Genomic DNA, 21477 nt, shown 5'->3' with positions numbered 1-21477 from the left:
AACTCTGCTGCTCTTCTTCAAAATAGTGCCAAGGAATCTTTTACATCCACTTGAGGGAGCAGATAGGGCCTCGGTTAAACATCTCATCCGAAAGGCGACACCTACAACAGTACAGCGCTCCCTCAGCACTGCACTGGAGTGTTGGCCTAGATTTTTGTGCTCAAATCTTGAACGCACAACCTTCTGACTGAGAGGCGAGAATGCTATGCACTGAGCCACAGTTGACACTGCAGCTATAACACCTTTCACGACCTGAGGACATCCCAAAGCACTTTACAGCCAATGCAGTACTTTTGAAGTGTGGTCACTGTTATAATGTAAGAAACAGACAACTCAATGTACTTGCATAACTCTTCTCCTTCCTAACCCCCATTTATGTCCCAGTGTCCTTTAGAACTGTACAGGATGGAAAGATAATTTCATCCATTGGGCTAGTCCTAAATGTTACAGATGTCAAAGCCTTCAATACCTTCATACCCTTCAATTACTCTGTCATAAATGTCACCCTCTCAAAACATATAACGTACTCTGCTCCGGAAGGAGCGGACCTGTGTGGGAGTGCAGCGAGAGAGGAGCAGATAAAAGGAGCGCGGTGACAGGGCCCCAAGCCCCCCAAAAAAAATCCAGTAGTGACATCACAGGATAGCTGGTAACTTTTAAGGACACAGCGGTCTTTTTTGCTATTCAGGTTAGGGGCCGGTGAGTTCTGGATACTCCTCTTCTTGATGAGTATCACTGTTATCTTTTCTTCTCTCTAAGTTTGGGCAGAGGGGTATACTAAAAACTTTAGTTAATAATCTAATAAGTAAATATCTGAATGGTGGCAGATTAGGAAAAGGGGAGGCGCAACGAGACCTGGGTGTCATGGTACATCAGTCATTGAAAGTTGGCATACAGGTACAGCAGAGGATGAAGAAGGCAAATGATATGTTGGCCTTCATAGCTAGGGGATTTGAGTATAGAGAGGTCTTACTGCAGTTGTACAGGGCCTTGGTGAGGCCTCACCTGGAATATTGTGTTCAGATTTGGTCTCCTAATCTGAGGAAGGACGTTCTTGCTATTGAGGGAGTGCAGCGAAGGTTCACCAGACTGATTCCCGGGATGGCAGAACTGACATATGAGGAGAGACTGGATCGACTGGGCCTTTATTCACTGGAGTTTAGAAGGATGAGAGGGGGCCTCTTAGAAACATATAAAATTCTGACGGAACTGGACAGGTTAGATGCAGGAAGAACGTTCCCGATGTTGGGGAAGTCCAGAAGCAGGGGTCACAGTCTTAAGGATGAGAGGTAAGCCATTTAGGACTGAACTGAGGAGAAAATTCTTCACTCAGAGAGTTGTTAACCTGTGGCATTCCCTACCGCAGAGAGTTGTTGATGCCAGTTCTTTGAATATATTCACGAGGGAGTTTGATATGGCCCTTACGGCTAAAGGGGTCAAGTGGTATGGAGAGAAAGCAGGAAAGGGGTACTAAGGTAAATGATCAGCTATGATCTTATTGAATGGCGGTGCAGGCTCGAAGGGCCGAATGGCCTACTCCTGCACCTATTTTCTATGTTTCTAAGCTGAAATGTCATTTAGCCAAAGTGGACTGGAAACATTTACTTGAAGGTAAATCAGTGTCAGAGCAGTGGGAAGCATTCCAGGAGGAGATCGTGAGGGTTCAGAGCAAATATGTTCTCTTAAAGAAATAGGATTGTACTAACAAATCTAGAGCACCCTGGATGTCAAGGGGCATACAGGGCAGGATAAAGAAAAAAAGGGAAGCTTATGACAGACACTGAGGGCTCAATACTGCAGAAACCCTAGAAGAGTATAGAAAGTGCATCAGTGAAATGAAAAAGGAAATTAGGAAAGCAAAGAGAGCATGAAAAATTATTGGCAAGTAAAATTAAGGAAAGCCCAAAGATATTTTATAAATACATTAAGAGCAAGAGGATAACTAAAGAAAAAGTAGGGTCTATTAGAGACCATGAAGGTAATCTGTCTGTGGAGGTGGAAGATGTGGGTATGGTTCTTACTGAACACTTTGCGTCTGTTTTCACAAAAGATGAAGACATTGCAATCAGGGAGGAGGTGTGTGAAATATTAGATGAAATAAACATAGTGAGAGAGGAAATATTAAGGGGTTTAGCATCTTTGAAAGTGGATAAATCCCCAGGCTTGGATGAAATGTATCTCCAGCTGTTAAAAGAAGCAAGAAAGGAAATAGCAGAGGCTCTGACCATCATTTCCAATCCTCTCTGGCTACAGGTGTGGTGCAGGAGGACTAGAGGACTGCTAATGTTGTACCATTGTTTAAAAAGGGAAAAAGGGATAGACCAAGTAATTACAGGCCAGTCAGCCTAACCTCAGGGGTGGGAAAATTATTGGAAAAAATTCTGGGAGACAGAATAAATCTTCATTTAGAAAGACATGGATTAATCAAGGACAGTCAGCATGGATTTGTTAAGGGAAGGTCGTGTCTGACTAACTTGATTGAATTTTTTGAGGAGGTAACGAGGTTCGTTGAGGATTATGCGTTTTATATAGTGTATATAGATTTTAGCAAGGCTTTTGATAAGGTCCCACATGGCAGACTGGTCACGAAAGTAAAAGCCCATGGGATCCAAGGCAAAGTGGCAAGTTGGGTCCAAAACTGTCTCAGAGGCAGGAAGCAAAGGTTGATGGGTGTTTTTGTGCCTGAAAGGCTGTTTCTCGTGGGGTTCCGCCGGGCTCAGTACTAGGTCCCTTGCGTTTTGTGGTATATATCAATGATTTAGACTTGAATGTACGGGGTATGATTAAGAAGTTTGCAGATGATACAAAAATTGGCTGTGTGGTTGATAATGAAGAAGAAAGTTGCAGATTGCAGGAAGATATCAGTAGACTGGTCAGGTGGGCAGAACAGTGGCAAATGTAATTCAATCCGGAGAAGTGTGAGGTAATGCATTTGGGGAGAGCTAACAAGGCAAAGGAATACACAATAAATGTTAGCATAGTGAGAAGTGTAGAGGAACAGAGGGGCCTTGGAGTGCATGTCCACAGATCCTTGAAGGTAGCAGGACAGGTCGATAAGGTGGTTAAGAAGGCATACGGGATAAATGCCTTTATTAGCCTAGGCATAGAATATAAGAGCAGGAAGATTATACTTGAACTGTATAAAATACTAGGTAGGCCACAGCTAGAGTACTGCATGCAGTTCTAGTCACCATATTAGAGGAAAGATGTGATTGCACTAGAGAGGGTACAGAAGCGATTTACGAAAATGTTGTCTGGACTGGAGAATTTTAGCCATGAGGAAAGATTGTACAGGCTGGGATTGTTTTCTTTGGAACAGAGGAGGCTGAGGGGAGACCTAATTGAGGTGTATAAAATTATGAGGGGTCTTGATAGAGTGGATAGGAAGGACCTATTCTATTCTAAACATGAATCCCTTAGCAGAGGGGTCAACAACCAGAGGGCATAGATTTAAAGTGATTGGTAGGAGCTTTACAGGGAAATTGAGGGGAAACATTTTCACCCAGAGAGTGGTGGGGTCTAGAACTCACTGCCTGAAAGGGTGGTAGAGGCAGGAACCCTCGCCACATTTAGAAAGTACTTGGATATGCACTTGGAGTGCCGTAACCTACAAGGCTACGGACCAAGAGCTGGAAAGTGGGATTAGGCTGGATAGCTCTGTCAGCCGGCACGGACATGATGGGCCGAATGGCCTCTTTCTGTGCTGTAAATTTCTATGAAAGGGTGGTGGAGGCAGACTCAATCATAGCTTTCAAAAGGGAGTTGGATAAGTACTTGAAAGAAAAAAATGCAGGGCTACAGGGAAAGGTCGGGGGAGTGGACTAGCTGAGGTGCCCTTGCAGAGAGTCGTCACGGACTCGACAGGCCGAATGGCCTTTTTCCGTGCTGTAACAATTCTATGACTCTATGCTTGCATAGACTCTCTAAGTAGGACATTCCACATATTCACCACCCTATGAATGAAGAACTTGTATCTCGGACTGTGCAATCATCTAATCTAAACATGAATCCATGTCTTCCTTGACCTGCAGCTTGTGTTAATATTAAACATCACTGTGGGATGCAGTTCCTCTATGTCCTTTAGGATCTTGAGTATCTCAGTAAGATCAGCCCGAAGCCACCTACGTAAACATCCCTTGTATCCATGGTATCCATGGCACAAATGACCAAAGCCATTTATCAACTTAGTTTGTACTTTGTATCCCTCCAAGACTAGGCTGTCCCTCCTGTTCCTAGAACTGTACATATTTTTGAGAAGGCCATCTTTGATGGGCCTCACCAACAAAGGGCAAAATTGGAAGACTGGTTGGTATAGGTGGCAGTCTGTTCTCCACCGCTGCATAAAAGGAGAAAAATCAAGCAGCTATTGGGAGTGCATTTTAACGACTACTACTGCCAGCAGAATATCATTACCACAGGCAGTGTTACTGTACTACTTGCATGTACCAGCAGTTGGAGAATTGCACCCTAATTTGCACCCTTCCCTTACCTTCACATGGTCCATGTCCGACTCTTCCCTTCCCTTCCTCGACTTCTCCGTCTCCATTTCTGGGGATAAGCTATTGACAAACATCCACTGACTTCCATAGCTACCTGGACTACACTTCCTCCCACCACACTTCCTGTAAGGACTCCATTCCGTTCTCACAGTTTCTCCGTCGCATCTGTTCTGACGATGCCACCTTCCATACTAGTGCTTTCGATATATCTTTCTTTTTCCTCAACCGAGGATTCCCCTCTACCGTGGTTGACAGGGCCCTCGAGCGTGTCTGTTCTATTTCCCGCAATTCTGCCCTCGCCCCTTCCCCTCCCTCCCAGAACCACGATAGGTTCCCCTTGTCCTCACCTTTCACCCCACCAGCCTCCCGTTCAACGGATCATCCTCCACCATTTCCGCCAACTCCAGCGTGTTCCCACCACCAAACACATCTTCCCCTCCCCTCCTCTTTCAGCATTCTGAAGGGACTGCTCCCTCCATGACATCCTGTGGTTCACTCCTCAATCACCTCCTCCCCTTCCCACGGCACCTTCCTGTGCAAGCGCAGGAGATGCAACACCTGCCCTTTTACCTCCTCCCTTCCTATTGTCCAGGGCCCCAAACACTCCTTCCAGGTGAAACAGCGATTTACTTGTACTGCTTTCAATTTAGTATTCTGTATTCGCTGCTCACGCTCCTCTACACCGGGGAGAGCAAATGTAGATTGGGTGACTGCTTTGTAGAACACCTCCATTCAGTCCGTAAGCGTGATCCCGAGCTTCCGGTTGCTTGTTACTTTAATTCTCCACTCCACTCCCACTCTGACCTCTCCGTCCTCGGCCTCTGACACTATTCCAATGAAGCTCAACACAAGCTCGAGGAACAGCACCTCACCTTTCGATTAGGCACTGTACAGCCTTCCGGACTCAACAAAAGTTCAACAATTTCAGACCGCAACCCCTGCCCCTATTTTTTTTCTCTTTTTTTCTCTCTTCCCCATGACAGCTGTTGATGATTCTGCCATCTCCATTTACACCCTATCTAGACTCATCTTTTGTTTCTTAATCTCTTCTGCCTTGCACCCTATCACATACCTCCTCTTTTGTTCTTTCCTCCCCTCCCCCTTTCCTTGCCCCTACACTTTCTTAAAAACCTGTTACATCTCTAACTTTTTCCAGTTCTGGCGAAAGGTCATCGACCTGAAACATTAACTTTGTTTCTCTCTCCATAGATGCTGCCTGACCTGCTGAGTATTTCCAGCATTTTCTGTTTTTATTTCAGATTACCAGCATCTGCAGTATTTTGCTTTTGCACGCTAATTTTGTTGAAAGTTTCATAATCAGCACTTTTTCTGTTTTTCTAGTTACTCACTCCTCACCTGAAGGTGATGACTCATACTGAATATGATTCCACAAGCTCAAGAACTCAGATAATCATTCATCACATGTGAGTGTGAACAATGAATCTCAGCAGTCTGTTCAACTGTGGAATGCATCACAACCAAGCCTGACTGTGAACTCATTTGTCCCTATACAACAAAGGGACCAGGAAAACATCTACAGCGGCCTAACCAGCGGTCTTTAGAGGGATTTCTAGCAGCTGCCACCAAAAAGGTACGTTTAAAAAAAAATACTTGCCTGAACGCAGAGCAGAGAGAAGCAAAAATGCAATGTCCACTGCAATGCCGAAGACCATTGCCGTCCCCCTTCCAATCCCCCCTCAGGACCGACCTGAGTGCCACTGCTGGCGATGCAGCAGCCCAAATTGAAATTCTCTTCATCAACGAGTTACCTGGGCATGCCAGCTGGCATCTGAAATTCACTGGTCTCATATAAATGAATTTCCAGACCCAATATCGGGTGTGCCTGAGGCCTACCTGTTCCAGCACAGGAATTGTTCCCTGCACTCAGTCCTTGCCGGACTGGCAATTTCTAGACCCTGGTGTTTTTCCAAGATTACAATTTATTCTTTACAAATCTTTTTACTGCAGTGAACGTACTGATTAACATTCATGAGCTGATACCTTTAACCATACATAGCATGAATATGTATCAGAATAAATTGAACTGAAGCCTACCCTTGGACAAATGCCAGAAACTTTATACTTCCCTAAAATAAATCATACCTGCCCCACCTGCACAAAACCTAAATCATCAATCCGTCACCCAAATCTAATAATTCACAGCATCACCACGCTGTTATTTACCCACCGAACTACCCAAAGACACTCTCTCATGCCAATGCTAACACTCACAGTAGGTCACCTACTGAGTCATTCACTCCTTCACTCATACATAGCACTTAAAGTCTCTCTCTCTCGCACACATTCACACTCAACGCAAGTCACCCATACACTTCTAGCAGCCAACATCCCCAGCATCAAAGCACTGACCACACTCGACCAGCTCCGATGAGCAGGCCACATCGTCTGCATGCTCGACACGAGACTCCCTAAGCAAGCGCTCTACTCTGAACTCCTACACGGCAAGCGAGCCCCAGGTGGGCAGAGGAAACATTTCAAGGACATCCTCAAAGCCTCCTTGATAAAGTGCATCATCTCCACCGGCACCTGGGCATTCCTGGCCCAAGACCGCCCAAAGTGGAGGAAGAGCATCCGGGAGGGCGTTGAGCACCTCCAGTTTCGTCGCCAAGAGCATGCAGAAATCAAGCGCAGATAGCGGAAGGAGCGTGCGGCAAACCAGACTCCCCACCCACCCTTTCCTTCAACCACTGTCTGCCCCACCTGTTACAGAGACTGTAATTCCTGCATTGTGATACACTCATAATAAAGGGTGAAACTGAGTACTGTGCACAATGAGAAAGTGTGACCTTAGTTCCTTTAATAAGATTCCAGAGTGCAGGTATCTCGTGGGTGACCTGCTTATATATTGTGCTCCCAAGGGATGCTGGCATTCCTTGGGACTCCAACAGGTGGGCCCTCTGGTGGCTACATGCAGGTTACAAAGGGTTAAATACGTAACATCACTCCCCCGTGAAGTCAACAGTACACTTATTTACAAAGTGAGACGATCTGGGGCTTTACACTCCCTTGTCAATTGTCTCGTTACAAATGCGGGTGTGGATGAGTTGGTCAGTTCTTCACTGGGGTGTTGGGCAGCTGGCCTTGCCGGGCTGCTGGGGATGGTGAATTCGGTTTCATGGTCAACCATGATGTCAGTTGCCACTTGTGTGTGTGTTGGAGGGTCAAAGTTGGTGGTGTCCTCTTCAGGTTGTTCGTAGCTGTTGGTGAACCACAGTTTGATTTGATCCAAATGTTTTCTGTATGTTTGTCCATTGGCCAATTTGACCTGAAGCACCCTACTCCCCTCTTTGGCTGTGTCCGTGCCAGCAAGCCATTTGGGACCATGTCCATAATTGAGCACAAACACAGGATCATTAATCACAATATCGCGTGACAAATTTGCGCGGTCATGGTACACACTTTGTTGATGCCGCTTGCCCTCCACATGATCATGGAGATCAAGGTGGACGAGAGAGAGCCTTGTTTTAAGCGCGCTTTTCAGGAGCAGCTCGGCTGGGGGATCCCTGGTGAGTGAGTGGGGTCAGGTGCGGTAGCTGAGTAGCACTCGGGACAACCGGGTCTGCAGGGAGCATTCCAACACACGCTTCAAGCCCCTTCTGCCTGGCCGTTGGATGCGGGCTTGAACGGGGCAGATGTGACGTGTTTGATCCCATTGCGGGTCATGATGTCATTGAATTCAGCACTGGTGAAGCATGGCCCATTGTCGCTGACTAGAACATCAGGCAAGCCGTGCGTGGCAAATATGGCTCGTAGGCTTTCAATGGTGGCTGTGGGCGTGCTTACAGACATTATTGCACATTCAATCAATTTTGAGTAAGCATCCACGACAACCAAAAACATTTTGCCTAGAAATGGGCTCACATAGTCTACATGGATTCTCGACCACGGTTTTGAGGGCCAGGACCACAAACTTAGCGGTCATGCCTCTCTGGGTGCATTGCTCAGCTGAGAGCAAGTGTTGCACTGGCGCACGCATGACTCTAAATCTGAGTTGATGCCGGGCCACCACACGTGGGATCTGGCTATGGCTTTCATCATTATGATGCCTGGGTGGGTGCTGTGCAGTTCACATATGAATGTGTCTCTGCCTTTCTTGAGTAAGACCACACGATTGCCCCACAATAGACAGTCCGCCTGCAGGGACAACTCGTCTTTGCGTCTGTAGAACGGTTTAATTGCCTCCTGCATCTCCACTGCTAACACCAGACCAGCTCCCATGGAGGACACAGTTTTTTACCAAGGACAGTAAAGGATCCTGGCTGGTCCAGATCTTGATCTGGCGGGCCGTAACGGGGGACTTCTCGTTCTCGAATGCCTCCATGACCATGGGCAAGTCCGCTGGCTGTGCCATTTCCACCCCGGTGGTAGGCAATGGCAGCCGACTGAGAGCATCTGCGCAGTTCTCTGTGCCCGGTCTGTGGCGGATTACATAGTTGTATGCCAACAGCGTGACCGCCCATCTTTGGATGCAGGCAGAGGCATTGTTATTAATCCCTTTGCTCTCAGAGAACAGCGATATGAGCAGCTTGTGGTCAGTTTCAAGCTCAAACTTGAGGCCAAATGAGTACTTACACATTTTTACCCCGTAGACGCACGGCAGAGCTTCTTTTTCAACCATGCTGTAGGCCCTTTCGGACTTGGACAAACTCCTGGTTGCAAAATCCCCGATTCATTAGCCTGTTGTAACACGCACCCGACCCCGTATGACGACGCATCGCAAGCTAGCACTAATCGTTTACAAGGGTTGTACAGAACAAGCATTTTGTTAGAACACAACAGATTTCTGGCTTTCTTAATGGCAGCCTCTTGTGAATTCCCCCATACCCAGTCGTCTCCCTTGCGCAGTAGCACATGTAGGGGTTCTAGCAGGGTGCTTAACCCAGGTAGGAAATTACCAAAATAGTTAAGGAGTCCCAGGGACGACCGCAGCTCCGTCATGTTCTATGGTCGTGGCGCGTTCTTGATGGCCTCCGTCTTGGCGTCAGTGGGTCTGATGCCGTCTGCTGCGATTCTCCTTCCCAAGAACTCGACGTCCTGTGCCAGGAAAACACACTTCGAGCGTTTCAACCTGAGCCCCATGCGATCCAATCGACTAAGAACCTCTTCAAGTGTTCCATGGTGTCCTGACCTGTAACCAATATCTCATCCTGGAAGACCCCTGTGCAAGGAACCGACTTTAGCAGGCTCTCCATGTTCCGTTGGAAGATTGCCACGGCCGGCCGAATCCCGAAGGGGCACCTGTTATAGATGAACAGACCTTCGGCGTGTTGATACAGGTGAGGCCTTTCGAAGACTCCTCCAGCTCCTGCGTCATGTAGGCTGAGGTCAGGTCTAGCTTGGTGAACGTCTTCTTTCCAGCCAGGGTCGCAAATGGGTCGTCTGCCTTGGGTAGCGGGTACTGGTCCTGCAGTGAAAAATGGTTAATTGTTACTTTATAGTCCCCACAAATTATAACCATAACGTCCTCCTTAAGTACCGGGACAATGGGACTGGCCCAGTCGTTGAATTCCACCGGCGCGATGATGCCTCCACGTTGCAGCCTGTCCAGCTCAATTTCCACTTTTTTGCGCATCACGTACGGTACCACCCTAACCTTGTGGTGGATGGGTCGCGTACCGGGAATCAAATGGATCTGCACTTTCACCCCGAGAAGCTTCTGATGCCTGGCTCGAGCAGCGATGGGAACTTGCTCAGAACCTGGGTACATGAGGCATTGTCGACGGATGAAAGCGCTCAGATGTCATCCCAGTACCAGCGGATTTTTCCCAGCCAGCTTCTGCCCAACAACGTGGGGCCATCCCCTGGTACAATCCACAGCGGGAGTTCGTGTATTGCTCCATCACAGGAGACTTTGACTTCTGCACTGCCAATTACAGGGATTAGTTCCTTGGTGTAAGTCCTTAGTTTGGTGTGAATGGGGCTGAGCTTGGGCCTGTGTGCCTTTTTGCCCCACAGCCTGTCGAAGGCCTTTTTACTCATTATGGATTGACTTGCCCCCGTGTCCAGCTCCATAGATACTGGAATACCGTTCAGTTCAACTTTCAACATTATTGGTGGACATTTTGTAGTGAATGTGTGTACCCCGTACACTTCTGCCTCCTCAGTACGAGTCTCCAATTCAGCCTGATCCACAGTAGATCGATCTTCCTCTGCAACGTGGTGGTTTGCAGGGTTTGCAGCTCGCCTGCACATTCGTTGGAGGTATCCCATTGTTCTGCAACCATTGCACGCGTAGTGCTTAAAGCGGCATTGATGGGACCAATGATCACCTCTGCAGCGCCTACAGGTGTTAACTGCCTCACATTAACAATTGATGGCGGACTCTGGGTCAATTGAGGTCGGGCCACAGCAGCCGCTGTGTATGTTCTGCCCTGTACATTTCTGCTCGAGACCGATGTTACTTTATGCACAGTACTGGCCGAAACTTCTTTATTCTGTGAAATCTGTTTGGTGTTGTCGCTAGTGGACATAAATGCCTGGGCTATCGTTATGGCTTTACTTAGATTCGGGATTTCTACAGTCAACAGTTTGCGAAGGATTGTCTCATGTCCAATGCCCAGTACAAAAAAGTCTCTGAGCATTTGTTCTAGGAATCCCTCAAACTCACGATGTCCTGCGAGGCGCCTTAATTTGGCAACATAGCTCGCCACTTCCTGGCCCTCCAATTGTTGAAACGTGTAGAACCGATATCTTGCCATCAAAACGCTTTCCTTAGGATTTAGGTGCTCCCGGACCAGCGTACACAATTCTTCATAGGATTTCTCTGTTGGTTTTGCCGGGGCCAGGAGATTCTTCATGAGGCCATAGGTTGTTGCCCCACAGACAGCTAGGAGGATCACCCTTCGTTTGGTAGCATTCTCGTCCCCTTCCAGCTCATTGGCCACGAAGTATTGGTTGAGTCTCTCCACGAAGGCTTCCTAATCGTCCCCTTCTGAGAACTTCTCCAGGATCCCGACTGTTCTTTGCATTTTCGCGTGGTTGTTCGTTACCTCGTCGCCAATTGATACACTCATAATAAAGGGTGAAACTGAGTACTGTGTACATGAGCAACTGTGACCTTAGCTCCTTTAATAAGATTCCAGAATGCAGGTACCTCGTGGGTGGCCTGCTTATATACTGTGCTCCCAAGGGATGCTGGGATCCCTTGGGCCTCCAACCGGTGGCCCTCTGATGGTCAGATGTCATGCAGGTTGCAAAGGGTTAAATACATAACATATTGGACAGTACAGTCACCTGAGAACTCACTTTTAAAGTGGAAGCAAGTCTTCCTCAATTTCGAGGGACTGCCTATGATGATGAACAGTGCATATAATCACACCATCAATACATTGAATTCACACATCACCTATTCAACTATCCTAATTTCAGTCCATCATAAATTTCCGTCATAATAATTTTCTGGTAGTAGAACCAGTGAATCCCTTAAATGTTGATTCTAATTATACTCATTTCACCTGCTGATAAAATTCAGTTGTAATATTAATAGGTTTATTTGTTCCAATTGCTCCTTATCACTCCTCTCTTGACAGCAGTGATTCATGCTGGGGTATGATCCCATAGGCACCTACAGTTCTCCAGTAGAGTTTTTGGGCTGGACTTTCCGGTCCTTTGCACTCCAGGTTTTGCCTCGAAGTAGAGCGAAAGGCAGCATTCAGGCCTCCTGCGCCCCTTTGTGATCCTCCGGTCCGTTTTTGCGCCGGCACGCGACAGCACCGCCCACTGCGCCAGGTGTACAATGCCTCTCGTTGCAACACCGGCAGTACATTGGCCTTTTGCCCGATCCGTCCACCTGGAAATATGCCCACAATGACCGCCTGGGAAATCAGTGCGGTCCAGCCATGCCAATGGCAGTGAGGAAGGTAACGTACTCTAAAGGTAAGTGCAAGTGTTTATTCTTTTAATTTTTTCAACGATTTGTGTTGTGGTGGCAATGTTTTGGGAATGATTTTGTGAGTTTTTTTAAGGCCACTCCCCCTCGCCCCCGCCCCCGCCCCCAGGTCTCTCTGAGTGTACACGGCCCAACACTTTAGTTCGCGAGTTTCCTATTTTTGTGCCACAAAGAGTGTACAATGCCTCCCTTCGAGTTGCGCCGCCTGATGCAGGGTCCAGATGCCGAAACTTCCTTACCAAAGCTCAAACTATTCCTGGCCGGTAACTTTCCCACCCCACCTCCGTTTTCACCCCGAAAACAGAAAAACCTAAAATCCAGCCATTTGTTTCTTTGGATTTTTGTTAATTTTTTTAATAGCATGAGTACTAAGTATTGATTAAATAAAATGACTTGGAGACGTAAGATTAAACAATAATAACAATAGCATTTATATAGTGCCTTTAACGTAGTCATAGAATCATAGAATGGTCACAGCACAGAAGGAGGCCTTTTTGCCCGTCGAGCCGATGCCTGCTCTCTACAAGAGCACTTCAGTCAGACCCACTCCCCAGCCCTTTCTCTTTAGCAGTGCAACTTTTTTCACTTCAGATACTTGTCCAAATCCCTTTTGAAAGCCACAATTTTTTTTTTATTCATTCATGGAATGTGGGTGTTGCTGGCAAGGCTAACACTTATTGCTCATTCCTAATTTCCCTTGAGAAGATGGTGGTACGTCGCCTTCTTGAACCGCTGCAGTCCGTGTGGTGAAGGTACTCCCACAGTGCTGTTAGGGAGGGAGATCCAGGATTTTGACCCAGAGACAATGAAGGAATGGCGGCGATATACTTCCAAGTCAGGATGGTATGTGACTTTGAGGGGAACATGGAGGTGGTGGTGTTCCCATGTGCTTGCTGCCCTTATCCCTCTAGGTGGTAGTGGTCGCGGGTTTGGGAGGTGCTGCCGAAGAAGCCGTGGCAAGTTGCTGCAGGGCACCTTGCAGATGGTATACATTGCAGCCACGGTACATCGGTGATGGAGGGAATGAATGTTTAACATGGTGGATGGGGTACCAATAAAGTGGATTGCTTTGTCCTGGATGGTGTCGAGCTTCTTGAGTATTGTTGGAACTGCACTCATCCAGGCAAATGAAGATTATTCCATCACACTCCTGACTTGTGCCTTGTAGATGGTGGAAAGGCTTTGGAGTGTCAGGAGGTGAAACACTCACCTCAGAATACCCAGCCTCTGACCTGCTCTTCTTGCCACAGTATTTATGTGGCTGGTCCAGTTAAGTTTCTGGACAATTGTGACCCCCAGGATGTTGTTGGTAGAGGATTTGGCGATTGTAATGCCGTTGAATATCAAGGGGCGGTAGTTAGACACTTGCTTGTTGGAGATAGTTATTGCTTGGTACTTGCGTGGTGCGAATGTTACTTGCCATTTATCAACAACCCAAGCCTGAATGTTGTCCAGGTCTTCCTGCATGCGGGCATGGACTACTCCATTATCTGAGGAGTTGTGAATGGCACTGAACACTGTGCAATCATCAGCGAACATCCCCACTTCTGACCTTATGATGGAGGGAAGTTCATTGATGAAGCAGCTGAAGATTATTGGGCCTAGGACACTGCCCTGAGGAACCTGCAGCGATGTCATAGGGCTGTGGTGATTGACCTCCAATCACCACAACCATCTTTCTTTGTGCTAGGTATGACTCCAGCCAGTGGAAAGTTTTCCCCCTGATTTCCATTGACTTCAATTTAACCAGGGCTCCTTGATGCTACATTTGGTCAAATGCTGCCTTGATGTCGAGGGCAGTCACTCTCACCTTACCTCTTAATTCAGCTCTTTTATCCATGTTTGGACCAAGGCTGTAATGAGGTCTGGAGCCGAACCCAAACTGGGCATCGGTGAGCAGGTTATTGGTGAGTAAGTGCCGCTTGATAGCACTGTTGACGACACCTTCTATCACTTTGCTGATGATTGAAAGTGGACTGATGTGGCGGTAATTGGCTGGATTAGATTTGTCCTGCTTTTTTTGGACAGGACATACCTGGGCAGTTTTCCACATTGCCGGATAGATGCGAGTGTTGTAACTATATTGGAACAGCTTGACTAGAGGTGTGGCTAGTTCTGGAGCACAAGTCTTCAGTACACAATCAAGATGTGGTGTCCGGGTCCATAGCCTTTGCTGTATCCAGTGTGCTCAACCGTTTCTTGATATCACGTGGAGTGAATCGAATTGGCTGAAGATTGGCTTCTGTGATGAGGTGGGGATCTCAGGAAGAGGCTGATATGGATCACCCACTGAGCACTTCTGGCTGAAGATGGTGGTAAATGCTTCAGCCTTGTCTTTTGCACTCATGTGCTGGGCTCCGCCACCATTGAAGATGGAGATATACATGGCGCTTCCTCCACCAGTTAGTTGTTTAATGGTCCACCACCATTCACGACTGGATATGGCAGGACTACAGAGCTTTAATCTGTTCCGTTGGTTGTGGGATCGCTTAGCCTTGTGTATAGCATGCTGCTTCCATTTTTTAGCATGCATGTAGTCCTGTGTTGCAGCTTCCCCAGGTTGGCACCTCATTTTCAGGTATGCCTGGTGCTGCTCCTGGCATGCTCTTCTACACTCATCATTGAACCAGCGTTTGTCCCCTGGCTTGATGGTAATGGTAGAGTGAGGGATATACTGGGCCATGAGGTTACAGATTGTGGTTGAATACAATTCTGCTGTTGCTGATAGCCCACAGTGCCTCATGGCAGTTTTGATTTGCTAGATCTGTTCTAAATCTAGCACGGTGGTAGTGCCATACAACACGATGGAAGGTGTCCTCAGTGTGAAGATGGGACTTCATCTCCACAATGACTGTGTTGCTACCAGTACTGTCATGGACAAATACATCTGCGACAGGTAGATTGATGAGGACGAGATCAAGTAGGTTTTTCCCTCATGTTGGCTCTCTCACCACCTGCTGCAGGCCCATTCTAGCAGCTATGTTCTTCAGGACTTGGCCAGCTCGGTCAGTAGTGGTGCTACCGAGCCAACTCTTGATGGTGGACATTGAAGTCCCCCACCCAAAGTACATTCTGTACCCTTACTACTCTCAGTGCTTCTTCCAAGTGGTGTTCAACATGGAGGAGTACTGATTCATCACCTGAGGGAGGGCAGTAGGTGGTAATCAGCAGGAGGTTTCCTTGCCCATGCTTGCCCTGAAGCCATGATACTTCATGGGATCCAGAGTCAATGTTGAGGACTCCCAAGGTCACTCCCTTCCGACTGTGCCACCACCCCTGATGGGTCTGGCCATCCGGTGGGACAAGACATATCCAGGGATGGTGATGGAGGAGTCTGAGAAATTGGCTGAAATGTATGATTCTGTAAGTATGACTATGTCAGGCTGTTGCTTGACTCGGCTGTGGGACAGCTCTCCCAATTTTGTTTGTGAGAAGGACTTTGCAGGGTCAATTGGGCTGGGTGTGCCATTGTTGTGTCCATAGCTGGTGCTGAGGTCAATGCTGGGTGGTCTGTCCAGTTTTTCGTAGCGGATTGAATCTACCTCCACCACCCTTTCAGGCAATGCATTCCAGATCATACTCGCTGCGTAAAAAAGGTTTTTCCACATGTAGCCTTTGGTACTTCTGCCAATCATCTTAAATCTGTGTCCTCTGGTTCTTGACCCTTTTGCCAATGGGAACTGTCATGTATGTAGACCATGTATACTAACTGTATAGTCACATAAGGTGTGCCACCAGAGGGCACTGGGGTGGGAGACCTGAGGGGGAGAAGGGGAGGGGGGAGGGGGAGAAGGGGGAGGGGGAGGGGAGAAGGGGGAAGGAGATGGGGGGAAAGGAGATGGGGGGGAAACGAGATGGTGGGGGGGAAAGGAGATGGGGGGTAAGGAGATGGGGGATGGGGGTGGGGGGAAAGGAGATGGGGGGGAAAGGAGATGGGGGTGGGGGGAAGGAGATGGGGGGAAAGGAGATGGGGGGGGAAAGGAGATGGGGGGGGGGAAAGGAGAAGGGGGAGGGAGGCTGAACGGGCCGGGCCCAAGGCTTCGGGCAGGGACCGTCCCCAGCAACATATTTACAGGTAGGTGGCGTTGGATCGGGTCGGGGGGAGCGCGGGTCGGGGGGGTGGTGGGAGGGGGTTCGGTTCGGGTCGGGGGGGAGGGAGGGAGAGGGCGGTCAGGTCGGGTCCAGTCGGGGGGGGCGGGGGGAAGTGGGAGTCGGGGTCTGTGTTGGTGTCTGGTCCGGTCCGGAGTCAGGGGGCGGGAAGGGGGAAGCGGGAGTCGGGTTGGTGTTGGTGTCGGGTCCAGTCCGGGGGCGGGGGGGGGGGGGAAGCAGGAGTCGGGTCTGGGGGGGGGGGGGGGCGGGGCGGGAAGCGGGAGTCGGGTCGGTCCAGTCCGGGGGGTCGGGTCCAGTCCGGGGGTGGGGGGGCAGCGGGAGTCGGGTCCAGTCCAGAGGCGGGAGGCGGGAAGCGGGAGTTGAGTCGGGTCGGGAGGAAGCAGGAGCTGGGCGTGGGAGGAGCCTTATGCACGCAGCCCCAGTGAGGCCATTCGGCCAGGGCTAGGGGCTGCGTGCTTCGGCCCCTCCCACACAGTTTTGAGCGCCTGGAGCTACTGCACATGTGCGCCCACTGTAGCGCGCATGTGCAGAGGTCCCGGCACTGTTTTCAGCACAGGGACCTGGCTCTGCACCCTGCAGCTCGTGCTGCACTGCGCCGAGCTGCAAATGACCTGCAGGGAGCTGGAGAATTTGGAATTTTTTTTTTGGCGCACTTTGTGGCGCGAGAAACGGGCATCCAGGTCGGGACTGCGCCGTTCTAGGCGCGGCTCGAAACTTGGGCCCTGTGTTTCTGACAGCGAGGGGAGGGTGAGAAGGTGGGTGGGAGGGGGAGTAGGGGTGGGGTGGAGGTCGGGAGGTGAGGTGGGGGGGCGGAGGTGGTGGGAGGAGGAGGGGGGGAAAGGAGGAGGGGAGATGAGGGGGGGGATGTAGGGGGGGAGGTGGGGGGGGAGATGGGGGGGAGGGAGGGTCGGAGGGAGGAGGGGGGAGGTGGAGGGGGAGAGGAGGAGAAGGAGAGGAGGAGAAGGTGGGGGGGAGAGAGGGGGAGAAGGGAGGGAGGGATGGAGGGGGGGAGAGGGAGAGAGGATGGAGGGAGGAAGGGAGGGAAGGAAGGGAGAGAAGGAGGCTAAACGGCCGGGCCCAAGACTTCGGGCTGGATTTACAGGTAGGTGGCGTCGGGGGGGGGGCGGGGGTCGCGGACGCGGAAGTCCGGGGGGGGTGGGTGAAGATTTGCGGAGGTCGGGGGGGGGTCGCGGAGGTCGGGGTGGGTGGGAGAGTGGCGGGGGGGGGGCGTGGAGGTCGGGGGGAATGGGAGAGTCACGGGGGGTAAAGAGAGAGAGTCGGGGGGGGGCGCGGAGGTCGGGTCGGGGGGGGAGCGGAGATCGGGTCGGGGGGGGGGCGGGGGGAAGCAGAGGTCGAGTCGGGTCCAGTCGGGTGGGAGGAGCCTTATTCACGCAGCCCCAGTAAGGCCATTCGGCCAGGGCTAGGGGCTGCGTGCTTCGGGCCCCTCCCACAGTTTTGGGCTCCTGGAGCTACTGCACATGCGCGCCCACTGTAGTGCATGTGCAGAGGTCCCGGCACTGTTTTCAGCGCAGGGACCTGGCTCCGCACCCTACAGCTCATGCTGCGCCGCGCCCAGCTCCAGAGGACCTGCAGGGAGCCGGATAATAGGTAAGGTTTTTTTAGGCGCACTTTGTGGCGCGAAAAACTAGCGTCGGCACGGACCGAAACTTGGGCCCTATGTGTGCAAAGGCTGCAGCACAAAGGGCCACCTCCAGCAATGTGCAAAGAGCTGTGACTCTAGCGCAGATTACGAGGAGATGGCTAGAGAGGCAACTCGGTCCCAGGATGAAGTGTATGGAGTATATACCTTCACCACAGATTGTCCTCCAGTGAGAATGGAAGTCGAGATGAATGGTGTTCCAGTCTTCATGGAAGTGGACACGAGGGCGAGTCAGTCAGTAATGAGCCAGGAAGCCTTTGAGAGGCTATGGAACAATCAAGCTGAACGACCCAAGCCGGTCCCGGTTCAAGCAAAGCTGCGCACCTACACCAAGGAACTGATATCAGTTGTTGGTAGTGCGGATGTAAGTGTATCCCATGATGGCGCGGTGCAAAATTTATCATTGTGGATTGTTTCAGGTGATGGACCAACGCTACTTGGAAGAAGATCGATGGGGAAGATTCATTGGAACTGGGAAGACGTCATCCCTCAGCGATCGACGTCCCCCGTGCTCAGAGGCAGAGTAAGCCCCCACCTTCAGTTGGACCAGGCACCGGAGAGCAGATCCGCGCAGCCCCAGAGGCACAGACCGCTCATCACGACTGTGTGGCGATGATCTGGCCGAGACGACCCGAACACACCTTCCCGTTTTCAGTGGCAGGACTCCTGGGGAGGAAGATTGGATCCGAGGGCGCCTTCCCAGCTTCAGTGGCAGAATCCCTGGGAAAAAAGATCGCAGCAGTCGACATCATGGACAGGGAAAAGATGGCGTCCAAACCACGAGGTGCAGCGCTAATGGAGCAATGACACGTGGTTCCATGCGAGGAAGATGATTGGGGTAAAAGTAGTAAGGCCATTTTAAAGGAGGCCAGCAACCTGCCATTTTTGAATGAACTGCTTGAAATTGGTAACCAATGTAAAAGTCCAGCTGTAACGAGCAAAATGTTGTTGAGCGATGTCGGGTGCAAATTGCAATCAGCCAATGTAGCGGGCAAACACCTAACGGTCGTATACAGGTCCAGTGGGCTACCCTATGCTGTAGCCTGCGTCCTAGGGATCAGAACGATGTATCACAACATGTCCCCACAGCTGACAGAAGTAGACAAACCGCAGAGTAAATGATCCCCAGAGAGCAGAGGCACTTGTAGCGATGCCCTGCCTCAGATCGGTTTAACATTGCAGGCACCTGATGGCATGAACCGCCATGGGGCAGTAAACTGCGCCTATGCTCGCACTCGGCTACCGTCGACCACCACCCAGGTGGAAAAGGCGCAGCCCACAAATCCACTCGCCACTATGGCAATGCCCAAGAGCGAAGGGTCACCCACAACGGCTCCTCCAAACGGGACCTGGACCAGCCAGGATCCTAAACTAGAGAGTGCTCACAATGGTGCCCTCAAGGAAAGCGAGTCAGCAGTCCCCTGCGAACTGCTAGACAAGACGAGGACGAAACGCTCACTTGCTCAGACCGCTTCCCAGGGAGCAGCAGCGACACTGTGCAAACGAAAAGGACAGGGAGGTCACAGACACATCAGCTATCTTTGGGCCTGCCCGACACTAGGAATAACGGCAAGAGCCCTGAGCTCCGGCAACTCGAGCGAAATTAACTCACCTCGCCCACAGACCCACTAGCATGGGGCGCTGCGTCGCCACCAGACGACCCGGATCTCATCCGGCCGAGCTGGAACTAGACTGTCCTTGTGTACCTGTACTGATATACCTGTACTGATCTTGTAAATGTACCACACAATAAGAAACGCAACTGTAATCCACCCAACAAATGTACCAAGATGTAAATGTAAAACCCATGTGATGAACTTGAGTGCAACTTGCATATAACGGGCCATTAGCCTAATCTCTGTGCGGGGGGGAGAATGGAGTAGTCATGGACTCACAACCAGAAACCACGGGGATCTCCACTGGCAACAAATCTCACTACCAACCCACCCAAGCTAAAAGCCACCCTCCAACGGTCAACCAGGAAGAGCAAAGCCCAGGTCACCGTCAATGTACGAGTCAATTTGGATTAAAGACTTGGGGGGAAGTGATGTCATGTATGTAGACCAAGTATACTAACTGTATAGTCACATAAGGTGTGCCACCAGAGGGCACTGTGGTGGGAGACCTGAGGGTCACTAGCATAGGTGTGCAGGGCCCAGTATAAAATGCTGCCCACCATGCTTGTGCCTCACTCTGGAGTTACAATAAATGGGACTACAGTCACAACAGCTCAAGTACAATACTAGACCTCGTGGAGTCATTCGTAAGAGTATTAAAGACATAACAGGAACAGGTTCTCTCTATCTACTCTGTCGAGACCCCTCAGGCTTTTGAACACCTCTGTCAAATCTCCTCTCAACCTTCTCTGCTCTAAGGAGAATTGTTATATATGTAAACTTGTATATACTCTGTACAGCCACCAGAGGGCTCATCCACTGGAGTCCCAAGGGATCTCACAATCCCTTGGGAGCACAGGTATTTAAGGAGGCCTCAAAGGTTGGAGAGGTACTCTGGAGACCTGCAATAAAAGACTGCGGTCACACTTTACTTTGAGCTCACAGTATTCAGTCTGACTCTTTCTTCATACATAACAACTGGCGATGAGATACAGATAGCAAGCCCAAAGATGCAGAGAACAGTGGGCATCCTGGAGAAATTCTCGGAGGGAGATGATTTGGAAACCTTTGTGGAGCGACTCGACCAATACTTCGTGGCCAACGAGCTGGATGGAGAAGAGAGCGCTGCCAAACGAAGGGCGATTCTCCTCACTGTCTGTGGAGCATCAATGTATGGCCTCAATGAAAACTCTGCTTACTCCAGCGAAACCCACGGAGAAATCGTGCGATAATTTGTGCACACTGGTCCAGGAGCATTTGAACCCGAAGGAAAGCGTTCTGATGGTGAGGTACCGGTTCTGCACCTACAAAAGGTCTGAAGGCCAGGATGTGGCGAATTATGTCGCCGAGCTAAGACGCCTTGCAGGACATTACGAATTTGAAGGACATTTGGAGCACATGCTCAGAGACTTTTTTGTACTTGGCATTGGCCACGAAACCATACTTCGCAAACTTTTGACTGTAGAGACCCCAACCTTGAGTAAGGTCATAGCGATAGCCCAGGCGTTCATTGCCACCAGTGACAATACTAAGCAAATCTCTCAGCACACAAGCGCTGCTACAAGTACTGTGAACAAAGTGATGTTGTTTTCAAATCGTAACGTACAGGGCAGGTCACACGTGCTTGCAGCTGCACTTCCGCAGATGTCTCAGAGTCCACCATTAAGGGTGATGAATGCAAGG

At 49.9% G+C, this 21477-nt stretch overlaps 1 protein-coding gene across 1 annotated transcript in view; it reads left to right on the top strand.

Annotated features, from left to right (window-relative positions):
- LOC139268867 (serine/arginine-rich splicing factor 1B-like) overlaps positions 1-21477 on the top strand; it is a 115446-nt gene that overhangs the window by 34843 nt on the left and 59126 nt on the right. The window contains exon 2 of the mRNA XM_070887660.1: positions 5841-6090. The gene's annotated coding sequence lies outside the window, so the exon portion shown is untranslated. The remainder of the gene's footprint in view (positions 1-5840; positions 6091-21477) is intronic.

This window comes from Pristiophorus japonicus, chromosome 8, assembly GCF_044704955.1.
Source record: "Pristiophorus japonicus isolate sPriJap1 chromosome 8, sPriJap1.hap1, whole genome shotgun sequence".
Taxonomy (NCBI): Eukaryota; Metazoa; Chordata; class Chondrichthyes; family Pristiophoridae; genus Pristiophorus; species Pristiophorus japonicus.
This window is presented reverse-complemented; position numbering and strand designations above follow the sequence as displayed.